Below are 10,750 nucleotides of genomic sequence, written 5' to 3' on the forward strand. Positions count from 1 at the left end.
CAGACCCTTCTGTGAAGTGTCTAGACCCTGTGCTTTTCCTGTCCTGTCCAGCAGGTGGTGATTGTCAGCCTGTAGCTCCCCACTAGTGTAAAGAGGTGCCACAGGCAACTTTAATTCTCTGCAGACCCTGTCCCTGCCAGGGATGCAGCTGACTCAAACTGGTTTCTGTTTTCCATCCCCTGGGGTCTGAGTTCTCTGAGGGATGGCTGCCACTTGAGCTGGGCCCAGCCCCCTTGTCTTCTTTATCTCTCATACCTATCTTAGCTCCACCCTTGCCTGGATCCAGGGGCTGATTGAAAGTATCTGAGGCTTTCCCTAATGAGCTACTTAGAATAGTTGCTTCAGAAAGAAAGAAAGAAAGAAAGAAAGTTAGAAAGAAAGAAAGAAAGAAAGAAAGAGAAAGAGAGAGAGAGAAAAAAAGAAAGAAAGGAAGGAAGGAAGGAAGGAAGGAAGGAAGAGAAAGAAAGAAAGAAAGAGAAAGAAAGAAAGAAAATCCTACTCAAGACCTTTCCCCAGTCCCCAAGTTTTGTCAGTCTTGGTATGAGCTATTTAAAGATAAGCACTTCAGGCTCTTACCTCTTTCACCTGAATAGTTACTCTTCAGATAGCTTTAATTCTTAATTCCACACTTGCCTGGGGCAGTGCTGAAGCAGGAGCTCTGGTGGGCTATTGAAAAGTAAAAAAGTAAAGAGTTGGAGAGCAAGAAACTGAAAAAAAAAAAAAAAAACCTTTTCAGAACTGGACTGCAGCTCCCTGGGTTTGGAAGCCAGAGCCTGATTTGGTAACCATCTCTTTGCGTCCCTTTTTCTTAGACTCCAGCCCTTTTCCAGTATTCCAAACACCCCAACTCCAAAAGTCTCTGTTTTGTGGTGGTTGTTGTTGTTGAGGATGTCAGCCCTACCTCCTGTCTGCAGGACTGATTCCTCAGGTTCATGCCTCCTCCTTGCTTATCTGTGCTCAGAGCTCTTATTCAGCAGTTCAAATTTGTTAATTAATTCTGCAATTGGTGCCAGATTGAACCCCCTTTCTCATTCCCAGCACAGATTGTTTCTTTTTCCCTCAGGGAACTGGCTCCAAGACAGTCTGCCATGCCTTGGGGGGAGGGGCACCAGTGTCCTGGCTGGGGAAACTTACTGGTTTTTGCTGCAATCTCAGCAGTTCCACCCATTCCCCTTTGGTGTGTGATGTGTGAGAGACCACAGAAGTCCCTGGAATGGCTATTCCGTACAGCTCCTGGCTATTTACCAGCTGCCCTAGAGGAGTAACAAGATTCCACACCTCACCACTCTGCCATCTTGTCCCACCTCCCCAAGTGTATTTCTTGAATTTGTCAACAACTCACATGAACTCATATGAAAAGTGGGGGTATTTTTCATTTCCATTTTACATATAAATTGGAGTTTAAAGATGTTAAGTCATATGTTCTACTTAGTATGAGCAAAAATATTCTAATAATCAGAGACATATTTCTGCTCCAGGACCAGTAGTTGTAATGAGCAAGTTTATGACACTCAGGAAAGTGGGGCTGGTCCTGGCCAGCCACTACTCCAGATGCGAAGCTGTCACCTCTACAAGCATTAATGATGGCGCTATGGCCCTATGGCCATGTCCTAGTGGCTGGAATCAACCGCTACCCCACAAAGCCTCAGCTGTCCTGTGCCAGAAGAAAGCCGCTAACAGATCACAGATCAAATCTTTTGTGAAAGTTTATAAACACAATCACCTCATGCCCACAACGTACTCTGTGGATACCCCCTGGGACAAAACTGTTATCAACAAAGATGTTTTCAGAGACCCTGCTCTTAAATGCAAGACCCCACGTGGGGCCAAAGCCAAGTTCCAGAAGAGGTACAAGACAGGCAAAAATAAGTGTTTCTTCTAGAAGCTGTGATTTTAAATATATTTTTTGTTTCAATCATTAGAAATACAAAAAAAAAAAAAAAAAGGTGGAACACTTTCCAGTCCTGACATTGGCAGCCGAACCCAAAGTAGTTTGTGGCAGCAGCTGCACATGGTCAGGGCATTACACTTCCTTCCCATTTTACTCCACTTGCTCGGAAGGCAGAAGCTGCCCCAGTGGTGGTGGCGGGAGAATGCCCCTGTGACCTGCTCTCTTCCTCCCGCGTGACTGCCCAGCTCAGTGGGTCTGTCCAGCTTCTATGGTTACTCTGGGGCCCACTCTCAGCTTGTGCTCAGCTCCTGCAGGGAATGTGCCCAGGCTCAGTGGGCTGAGAGCCTCTTTGCTCTGCCGGCAACAAGCCTGTGAGCCTCTCCTTGCCTCATCATGGCCTGAGAGGTGGCCAGGGCTGGTGGTCGCATTGCAGAGAAGGTCGCCAAGTGGCTGGTTCTTATGGCCAACAAGAAGCCCAGCAAGAACATCATCCAGAGCAGCAACATCACCAAGACCTTGAGAAATGCCCCCGAAGAGAAGGCATCCATAGGACCTTGGCTATTGGTGCTCTTCATTTTTTTGTTGTTTGTGGCTCTACAGTTTTCCAGATTAGAGTATCAGGATGGGCATATGAAGTACTGACCTTGAGATATGTCCATTCTCCTGTGACTTTTAACTTGAACTCATTCCTGATGAGTTAAAAACAATTCGGGAAAGCCTCCTGCCTTGGGAAAAAAAACACAAAATAGCCTTGGGAGAGTTTCCATAGACATTCTGCTGTGGGAAATTGTTCCAGGAGATGAGTTGGATCAGATGAGTTTTTTGTGTTTTCAGGATTGGAGACTCATGGAATATGAAAATTGAGATGGTCTGGAGCTAATCTGGTCCAACTTCTTCATTTTACAAACCAGGAACTAAGGCCCAGGAAGGGCACCCTGCCCAAGGTAATGAGGTATGGATTCTGGCAGAAGGTCAATGATTTTAAAACTACAATAAATGATTCCATGAGAACCTTGGGGAAAGGAGGAAAAAGAGAAGAAAAAGGGAGAGCCAAGAGATTGGCAAAATGTCCCAAATCAGCACATTTGTCCCTATGGGGATTATGGATGTTCTTTACCAGTATAAGTAGTTGGCAAGTGGGGCACTTCTTTTGTGGTCAACATTTATTGACCTTTTACTATGTGCAGGAAACAGAGAATACACAGATGCCTGTGCCCTAATCCCCAGAACCTACAAATATGTTACCTTGCATGGCAGAAGGGAACTTGCAGATATGACTGAGGTTACTGACATTGAGATGGAAAAATTATCTTGGATTATCTCTGCAGGCCCAATCTAATAAATATATGAGTCCTTAAATGTGGAGAAATCTTTCCAGTTATGGTCAAGAAGAGAGATGTGATGGCAGAAGAAAAGTCAGAGAGACATGATGTGTAAAGGACCTGATCCACTGGTTTGAAGAGGGAAGAGGAGGGCTACAAGCCAAGGAATGCTGGTGGCTCTAGAAGCTTGTAAAAGCAAGGAATGTGATTCTCCCCTAGAGCCTCCAGGAGGGAACACAGTCCTGCCAACATCTTGATCTTAGCCCAGAAAGACTTGTGTTGGACTTTTAACCTACAAAACTGTAAGGTAATCAATTCATATTATTTAAGCCACCAAGTTTATGATAATTTGTTATAGCAGCAATAGAAAAACGGTTTGCAATGTATAAAGAAACTATATATTTATGGAAAATTCAATATCCATAATCCATATTTCCTAGGACACAGTGGGGGGTAAATGTAGAGTTGGACTGATAATAATAACCCACCTTCCCTTGTCTCTGGCTTTAGTTGGTTACAGGACCTCTGATCTTTCTTAAAAGATCCCTTCCATAACTGTCCCTGGGAATCCTCAAAGCAGTGGGGGAATCTCATAAATTTTCATCAACCCAATCCCCAGTTATTACATGGAATCCATCATTTCCCTCCTCTGGCTTAGGTTGCTTCTAGCAATGTCTACTTTTCTCTCGGTGCTTGCAAAGTCCCATTTAGGTACCAGGCATTGCTACAGAGCCTCTACTGCTGACTCAATATATAGCTCCCATTAAAGTTGCTCTGTTCCTCTGTGCCAGGGCAAGCTTCCATGAGCCTGTGGAGCTTACCTCCATCAGTGGACCACTGCTGCCCTCCTGTGGCAACGTTGCGCAGTGTTTTCAAAGTTGGAAGCCTCTATCTGCCCCACTTTTGCATTAAATTCCTTTGAAACAATTCCAAAGCAATGCTACCCGTGTACCCAAGGTCTAATTCAGTTTTTAGTGAGATAATTCTACCATGTTTACTTACATCCCCTTTTCATGGGCTTCAGTTATAAGTCTGTACATCATCTTTATTGACATCCTAATGGGTATCCAGCAATATGCTAGGATGCTATAGGAATTACATAAAGGAGTAAACCAGTCACTTCCCTCAAGGAGATTAGGGTGACTGGGAGGTAGAAGAGGAAATTAAATAATATAAAGTTCAAATCAGTTCATCTGACTTTTATTAGTCAGTTTTGATATAAAGGAACAATTGACTGATGAAACTTCATCCCACTGTTTTCTTTCCTTTTCTCTTCTTTTTGTAGCATATCCTGTTTTAAAAGATCTCTGAAGGAAATCAATATTTCAATGGAGGAGACTCTAGAGAACTGAAGTAACTTAGTCTGTAACTCTTCCACCTTACGTAGTACCCAAATTCTTTCTGCTCTAAAGAATGCAAGTTTCTGCTTGGTATACTATTTATGCTTGACAAACTGGTCACATAGTCAAGTAATCTATGACCTATAGTCCTTTAATAGAACTTGTCTTATATATATATTAGTAGATCTAATTTGGAATACCTAATTTTAAAGCTATGCTCTTTCTTGATGTTTCTATGATTGCAAATTTCATCTTGGCAGGTACCATAGCTACCTTGTTCACCACTGTATCTCCAGAAGAGCCTGGCACATAATGGGTATTTAAAAAGCATATTAAAAAAGGATGTTTGATTACCTACTCTTGGGATTTTTATTTCCATTTATTCCTTATACGTTCCCCAATGTAGCAACAGTGATAAAGAGTATCTTGCACGCCGCAAGGGCAGGGGTGGAGGAGACTAATCAACTTGACGTTCTAACGCTGATGGTTTTAAGCACCGATGAAGGCAGCTGCTATGGGGTGAGACAAGAGGTGGCGCTATTGCCCTTCATCATAGCTTTCCGTTCTCACCTCGAATGGAGTCTTCTTTATACCTCACCGTCTTGCAATCACTAGAGTAGGAAATGAGTATGCAGATCACCCCAGATCCAGCCTTTACAGTTTCAGCAGAGGTTTCCTGCAGGCTAGTGTGTGGTGAGTCCCGGAAACCTCAGTGCCCGCGCACTTCCCTTTGTGGGGAGCCTGCCCAAACTCCATCCTTTGCTGGCGGCCACGCCCCCAGTGGGAAGGCGGGACACACAAGCATCTCCCTGAGGCTGGCAAACATTGCCCTACCCACCTGTCATATAGTTATATATGTATTTTTTCCTGACTGGGCCAGTTCCGTCCGAAACCAGAGTGCCCGGAGGAGGGACACGGTAGTGATGGGGTCTTTGTGGGTAATGAAGGGTGGAAGGGGGATAGCAGTGATGCAGCTAGCGCCGGACTTTGAAGTTGGGGAAGAAAAAAAGGGAGGAGGGTGGGAGTAGGCCGATGGTGACCGGCTCTTTGTGTTTTATGTGAACGAACTGTAATAACCGGATGGATTAACCTGTAAACCTGTACAGATTTCTCTGAAACAAGCTTCTTGAGGTTTTTGGCTTCTATGTCTTTAAGAGACTAAAGCTGACTCGGCAGTTTGGTGAAAAGAGCAGCATCGAGAAAACTCAGTGATGAGGACCCTTTGTTATTCCCGAGATGGAGATGGGTAGTCAGAAGGAGGAGAAACAGTGCTGGTGAAGGAATTACTTGTTGGCTTATCAGGTTACAAAGTCCTCAGATGTGTGGCCTTGGGCTCACTGCTCTCATCTTCAGCTTCCTCTGTAAAGAGTCAATGATAATGTCATTACCTCTTAGAGTTATTGCAATATTTAAATGAGATACTATATGTGACAATGCTTTAAAAACTCTGTGGTGTGATACGCTGTTCCTTGTTGACTAGAATTTGTTTTCTTCCAAATGTCTTCCCTTTTTCTGCCTCACCTTTCTCAATATCAATCCTTGAACTTCGACCCCATTTCGATTCTTTCCTATCCTTTACATTTCCCCTACCTCCTTCTGGGATTTGCAAACTCCTTCTGTAGTGAATCCTCTTTCAGATTTGCCACTACTTCCCACTACTGCGTGAGAGCCCTCAGTAGTGGGGGAAATAAAGAGTTGAGCGGCTGTTATGCGCAGCATGCCCAAATTGAAGTGCACCTGGAAATAGAACTTTGTAGGAGTTGTGGCTGAACCTGGTCTTTCCTCCTCAGTGCCCCAGAATCTCCACCCACAGCCAGGCCATCCAGGTCTTTCAAACAGACATCGTGGAGTATTTGCTTCAATGAAAATTACATCCTTTTCCTTTGGTGCCTCCATTACTAAGTCTCTCATTATGCATGTGCTCCAAGTTAGTTGAGCATGGCTGTCTTCTGCAGAGCCTTTGTTTTCCCACCTTCCCCACCTCATCACACACAGCCCACAAGCATGTGCTCTAAACTTCCACCTGGATCTGTGTGATGCTGCAGCTGTCTTTTGTTTTAACCTGAGCATATTAGTTTCCTATCGCTGATGTAACAAATCACTACATATATGGTGGCCTAAAACACAGATTTATTGTCTTACAATTCCATAGTTCAAAAATCTGCAATGGATCGCACTAAGCTAAAATCAAAGTGTGAGGAGGGCTGCATTTTTTCCTGGAGGCTCTAGGAAGGAATTCATTTTCTTGCCTTTCCCTGCTTCTGGAGGCTTTGGCTCCCTTCCTCCCGAATTCAAAGCCAGTAATGGCCAGTTGAGTGTCACATTGCGTTGCTTTGATGCTGACACTTCTGCTTCCCTCTTCCACATTTAAGGACCCTTGTGATTACATTGGGCCCAGACAGATAATCTAGGGTAGTCTCCTTATTTTAAAGTCAGTTGATTAGCAACCTTTATTCCATCTGCATCTTTAATTCTATCTACAACCTTAATTCCTGTTTGTCAGGCAACCTAACATAGTCACAGGTTCTGGGGATTCGGACAGACATCTTGTGGGGGGTGAGGGGTGGGGCAGGGGGATAATTCTTTCCGCTGTTCCTGAGCTTTCTCTGGCTGGGTTCTCTTTATTGTGTTTATTGTCCTGCTTTTACGATGAGGGATCACTGTTTTGCCTGTGATAACAATTGAACTTTGTATCCCTTTTACAGGAGAAAACAGCACTATGCCAGATGACAGAACTAAAATGTTTCCCCCTAAGCAGAAACCTGAGTGCCCAAATAATACTATTAAAATTTATCCCATGTATACCCTTCTTGTGCCCCTCGTCTTATAGTTAAATCCTTCATGCCCAATTGATTAGTACAGGCTGTTTTTTTTTTTTTAAAGAATTTCCTTCAAACCCGATGCCATTTTTATAGGTAAATTTAGCTATTTTTATTCAACATTCATATGAATCCAGTCACTGTTCTAGGTGCTTAGAGATACAGCTGTGAACAAAAATTGCCAAAGCCCCTATATTCTTGTTCTCATGAAAGTTGCATGCTTTTTCTTCTAATTCCATTATGTTTTTCCTCCCTGGCAGCCTGGGTTTAGCTGGTCTCCATGTCCCCAATGTGCTTTCAGACTTTAGATGGGGCTAGTGCTCTCTGCCTACTTTGGGGCTGTACTAATGAGGGAAATAAAAAAAGATGACTGTCCTCAAGGAGATTACTCTCTGATTGGGAAGGAACAGATAATAATAGGCACATTGATAAGTGCTGAATAAGTAGATTAGGTATTAAATGCTGTACATTCATATGTCATATCTTGGACACAGTTTCTAACCGGGGGAAAAGTAGAAATAAATGAATATGCACAAAGAAAAATCAGCTAATCACACGGGCATCAGTATGGAGTGGAAAGAGTTCTGATCTGAGTCTTGGGACCTGGAAACTGTTTTAAGCTCCTGCATTCTCTTCGTGAGCAAAGAACAAGGCACCTACTCTACTAGTCCTTTGTTGTTTCTTTTATCTTTTACTCAGAATATGAAGGGTAGACTGGGAAGTCTCTGGGGATTGTTCCAGGTTTAAAAAAGAATTCTTTCATGTTTGAACTTCTCAGCATTCTTCTGAGTTTCCTAACCTGAATAATAATAAGGAGATAGGCTAGAGTTTAGTTGGGAAGACTCACCACTGGACAAGACAAGGCAGATGCAGATGGAGTGAAGGGGTTCCCATTTATCGTGACCTCAACCCCATTTTCTGAGGTTTCTTTTCCTCCTTAATCCAGGTAGCCTTCTCCACTACATTTCCCACCCCACTTCTTCAACTGAATTGGGCATTGTGGATTCCAACTATATTATATTGTGAATACCAATTCCGAAAAGTGAGGAACAGTAGGACTTCATGATGATCCCTTCTTCTTTAGCCCCAATTCAATATGTTTTCTCATTTATAATAAGCCTTCTTGGTATTGTGGTAGCAAGGCAGATAGATAGACAATTGCCGTGGTCAAAGCAAATTGAAAATAGTGATTGCACTTTTCAGACCTATAACTTCATACTTTTATGGACTATATTACTTCCTAGATTTGAAAACAAAACCTGCTTTAAATTTTTCTTCTACAGTTATAACCATTTTAGGTCCTCACCCACGGTAAACTGCCAATGGTTTACTAAAATTGTTCAGGTAACAGAATATGCTGCAACAATGGTGCTATTTCTAATGGTGCTTTTCATTGATCTACATGAAAAGTATTATAGGTATTAAATTCTAGCCTAAGGTGGTTACAGTTCTAGTAAAAACAGATAGTAGCAGATGCTAAAGGTTTAATTTAGAAAATGTTTCATAATATACACTGTGGCCATAGGAAAGCCTCAACTCTATACATATAAATGCTCATATTTTAAGTCAGGTAGTTTTACGGTGAAAGCTTCAAATTGATTATCTGAAATCTTCACTTAGATGTTGAACGATTTAACCGGATTACAGAGTCTTTGGATAAATGCAGAGTGTTGTGTTGTACAACTCCGGAGACACCATTTATGCTATATTCATATTATACCACCAACTGAATGGTGAAAAATATTTGCTAAAGGTGGTAACTTGAGGTTCAGAGAAGTCGATCCTAAGCCATTTTATTCTAACAACAACCAGCTATCAGGACCAACTGATGCCAAAAGTAGTCTATCTCACGGAAACTCCAAAGTGTCTCAAGCCAGATTGGGCTGTTTTGGCACAAATAAGTAAAGCTCCTGGTTGACCCGTGCCTAAGTGCTGCACGACCCCTCTGCAGCCTGTACCCCAAATTTAGTGCTGCCTCGGGCCAGTTAGAGGCTACAGCAGTAGGAAAGGACTTGTTTGTTTGAGTAGTATATGTGACAGGCCTGGCCTGTGGTTCAAGGAACAAGGAGAGGGGGTTAAGACAATGCCGAAAATCTGTCTTGACCACTCAGTGTTCCATCAAGTTTATAACCAGATTCCATAAATCCAGCCAGTCTGGTCTGAAACCAGCTGGCTGACCTGCCTCTTACCTCTCTGGACTTTCTCCATAAATCTCGCTCAATACCTGGCTCCTTTAGTGCTCCTTGGGGCCACCTTATTAGGAGTCAGAATAAGTTCTGGTGGAGGAGGAAGATGGGAGTGGAATATTCACTAAATATTCTTAAAGCTACCAGCAATGAAAATGTGTGTGCACACACACATACACACACACACCCTTGGAATTTATAGTCTCTAGTCCTCAACCTTAGGCCTATGTATATTTCCAGAGGTAAATACAGATAAATGTTCATTCCAAAGCCCTAGCAAGCGGAGGAAACTATGAAAGTATATGCACATGATGAATTCCAAGAACCAAGATCCTGCCCCTCCTTCTCATCCCTACTTCACTGAACAAACAGAGACTGAATTTGTAAATTGCAGGGGAAAGCATACCTGATGAAAATGTGTGACGCCCAGTGCTAGTCTTAGCTTAGTTGCTAATTAACTATTGGAAAGCCCTTACCCTCTGTGCCTCAGTTTCTTCATTGTAAGTTGGGTTGGATTTTTCATTGTTTTTAAAGGGCTCTTCTGGTTTTACATGTCTAGGGTTCTATGGTATTTGTGGAGCATGTGCTGCATTTCATAGTGCGCTTATCATGGAGCTTAAGAAATGGAAGTCAGGGTTGCTGGTTTTTTGTGTTTATTTTTGTTTTCGATATTTTTAGCTGAGGTGTGAACAGTGGCACAGAGGGTGGGGAGTGATTACTGCCTTTACTTATGGGAATGAAATGGCTTTCTGTCACTCAGAATTGAGCTCACTGGGTTTGCATCCCTTCCCGAAGGCTCAAATGGCTTCAGTTTCACTCCTATCTTTATTATTTTCACCCATGCTCCGTTCTTAAGGATACTCTAACAATGAATCCGTGATCGGGAGGTCCCATATGTGACTAGATCTCTGATTTATTTTGTGACCTTTGGCAAGTCACCGTCTCAGTCAGACATTAGTCGTCATATACAATATGGGGTTGGGTTATTCTGAAATGATTCTCTATTATGAAATGAAGATAATTTTGAAGAATATTGCAATTTTGCAGGATTGGGAAAAAATCCGATAAACCAAAAGTGATTTATAATTATCTATACTTTCTCTTCCCCCATTCACCAGCACACATTCATCTTTCTTCTTCAAAGTCTTCTTTCCTGGGGCTAATATTAAAATTTTAATTCATTGAGTTAACA

The 10,750-nt window shown here is 42.6% G+C and overlaps 2 pseudogenes; both read left to right on the plus strand.

The window, feature by feature from the left end:
* The first annotated feature begins 1,492 nt into the window (after positions 1-1,492).
* Positions 1,493-1,891, plus strand: LOC119543195 (annotated as a pseudogene).
* A 268-nt stretch (positions 1,892-2,159) lies between these two features.
* Positions 2,160-2,525, plus strand: LOC119542902 (annotated as a pseudogene).
* The last annotated feature ends 8,225 nt before the right edge of the window (positions 2,526-10,750 follow it).

The sequence above is a fragment of the Choloepus didactylus genome, chromosome 8 (genome assembly GCF_015220235.1).
Source record: "Choloepus didactylus isolate mChoDid1 chromosome 8, mChoDid1.pri, whole genome shotgun sequence".
In the NCBI taxonomy this organism is placed as follows: Eukaryota; Metazoa; Chordata; class Mammalia; order Pilosa; family Megalonychidae; genus Choloepus; species Choloepus didactylus.